Source organism: Juglans regia, chromosome 3 (assembly GCF_001411555.2).
Source record: "Juglans regia cultivar Chandler chromosome 3, Walnut 2.0, whole genome shotgun sequence".
Classification (NCBI taxonomy): Eukaryota; Viridiplantae; Streptophyta; class Magnoliopsida; order Fagales; family Juglandaceae; genus Juglans; species Juglans regia.
In genome coordinates this window covers 32,443,112-32,446,250 of record NC_049903.1, presented here as the reverse complement: position 1 = coordinate 32,446,250, position 3,139 = coordinate 32,443,112, and positions in this window count along the sequence as shown.

Below are 3,139 nucleotides of genomic sequence, written 5' to 3'. Positions count from 1 at the left end.
GACGCCTCACATAGAGAAGTCGTAGAGAGTCCGTAGATTTGTAGAGATCTCTTCATTTTATAGAAATTGATTTTCTTCTTTAGAGTAGTTGTGTCCTACTTAACGTATGTCACTTTCTCATTTATGTGAGTAATCTTATCGTGGATGTGTTTGATTTTCACTATATTTTCTCGGTTAGCCTTGTATGCAGTTGACCCTCTTGCTGTTGTCACAAAGCTGGGGTCTTGCCCCACACTTCTGCAGGCTGTACGTGGAGATACATATATACCCAACTAAGCTTCCAAATCCTTACTGAATTGGGTAATACTTTCAAGGAGCAAATTTTGGTACAGTACTAATTCTATGTTAATTGCCTATTTTGGCCCTCGTAATTTGGCATGAATTACTGTATTTTTATTTTTTTTTGTAAGTAACATTACGTGCAACCCAAAAGCAAAAGAGTGGTCCTTTGAAATGCTTGTGGAAGTAGTATCATTAATACTCATGATAAATAATAACGACGTATAAGTATTTAAATTTCAAAGTGAAAATGCACGTACGTGCATGTTTTATATACATTATATATATATATATATAAATATATATTATTGAATTTGATAAAAAAAAAAAAGAGGTTAGAATATAGAGAAATCAATCCCGTACTAGATTAGTTTAACTTTATATATTAGTTTGTCTAGGATCTGATGATCCCAGCTTTATTCTTCCATGTACGTGTTGATAACTCAGCTTCTAATTCAAGTAAAGCTTTCCACAATTCTCTCCCATGCAGATCTTGATCATGCAGTACTCTTATCCCCATTACGATCGATGATCTCTGATTCTCTTATAATATATTCTGATCTAATATCTATAAAAAAAAAAAAAAAAATACTACTTTACCCATTTTATTTACACATCATATATTTTAATTTTTTTTTATTTAATAATTAAGAAGTAACTATTAGCGAATTGATTTTTTTTATATTTTTTTTAAAATATTTTAAAATGATAAAAAAATATGAATAAAAAAATTAAAAAAATAATAAGAAAAATTTTAAAAATATATATATATTTTTAAAAAATGTTTTAAAAATGTTATTGAAAAATAAATATAGCTGGAAGGCATTGATGATCATGTCGAGCTTTGACCTGGGAAATAATATAATACAGATGGAAGACGTGGTGTTGTTACATGAAACAGTAACAAAGCTGGAAAAGAAGTGTTCATTAGTAAACAGTAACAAATTATATATCTACTTATTAGTTAGGCTCTCGTGACGTCGTACGTATATAACACGTGCTGTGCTTTGAGGCAGCATAGATTTTTATTATTAAGTATATACTGTACTAATATTATTAACACATCCAAACAAGTCCACTGTCCCAAGTGCTACTAATCATTTAATTAATTTATGGCGATCACGAGATGCCCGGCGGTGTTACTCATCAAATCATGCCACCAGAGTACAACAGATTCTTACATGAATTAATAACACAAGTGGGTGGATGCATATTGCCCATTGGTATTATTTCGCGTATACGAGAAAAACCTAAATTAGTTTACCCGATAATAAAATGATATTAATAAGGACGGATAAAGTACTAAAATTCCAAGATAAATATAGATCATATTAATGTCAATTCCATCGATCCTTTCCTTTCTCCATATGATATATATATATGGAAAAATCTTCAAGCAAGCGAATTCGTATACCAAATCGCACATTAATATTGATATGTAAGGCATCCGTTTAATGAAACGGTACAAATTAAAACTAGAAATGATTTTCACAAGACAGAAGATTTTTTTATTCTCTAAAAAAAAAAAATTCTTTTATTTTTCTATTCAATAAAAAAGTGTCATGTTAGCGTTGATATGCAGTTTGGTGCACCAAATCGTTTGTACCTAGCAATGCTCTCTCTCTCTATATATATATATTTGGAAAAAGAAAAACGAAATTGGGCAAAATGGTCCATATTTATAGATCACAAGGCACTAATTAACAAATGACACAACTATTGACAAGCTGTGATAGAACGATTGTATCTCTTAACACTTCCTCGACTAACACCTCACATGAAAAACCATCACGATAGAGATCAGGTGCAATCAAAGGGATACACCGTTTGGTGTGATCACATGATCCCTTAAATTTATATATATACAAATACGAAAAATCTATATATCATATTATCATCCTACGTTCATCCCACTAAGTAAGATATGACACATTTATTATCATTAAATGATCATTTATTGCATGCTTCTTTATCATCTAATGGTAATAAATGTGCCACATACTACTTAGTATGATCAAAATAGGATGAGAGTGTGGTGTATAACATTACTCTTTTCATTTATTTTTTATACCCTTTTACATTTAAAAAAAAAAAGAAAATTCACAATATCATTAAAAAACACATGTATTTTCTTAATCACTACGTAAAAAAAAAAAATTATCAGGACCCAACTCTCGATGAGAGTAGTTGTTTCCTTTATATTATATATTAACACTTCTTTAAGTGTGAGCTAGACTCCTTTTAATAAGTGAATCTAGCACATGAAATTTTTAATCAATAAGGTAAAGTATAGATTAATAGCTCCAATTGAGGAGATTTGTTTTAATACAATATTTCTCTAAAAAATTTAAGCCGATACTATAAAGTATTTTTAAGATTTATATTATATTTTAAAACGGAAAATAGCGAAATCTTAATTATTAGGATGAGTTTTTGATCTATAAGCAGTTGGTATTTGGAAAGGAGTGGGCCGGGAGTTTATTATTTCTTTATTAAATAAATATGAAAATGTTAATTAAATAATGGTCGCAGCTGATAGCTAGACATCTCAACTAATTCCGTATTAATATTGAATCTTAAACTAATATATAATAGACAAAGCTACATGATCACTATATATAGGTGGCTTAATTATTAATTTAGTCTTTAAAAAAAAAATTCTATTTACAATCCTGAGTGGAAAATTGGGTTTACAGTTCTATTGATGAACGTGAGTAAAAGAGAAAAAATAATTATTGTAAAAAAGATATTATTGTAATTTAATTTTTTTTAAATATAATTATATAGACTTATATGAATGATCTTTATTTAAAAACTATATGTAGGCTGCTCTTCCAAAAAAAACACACAAAACTGCATC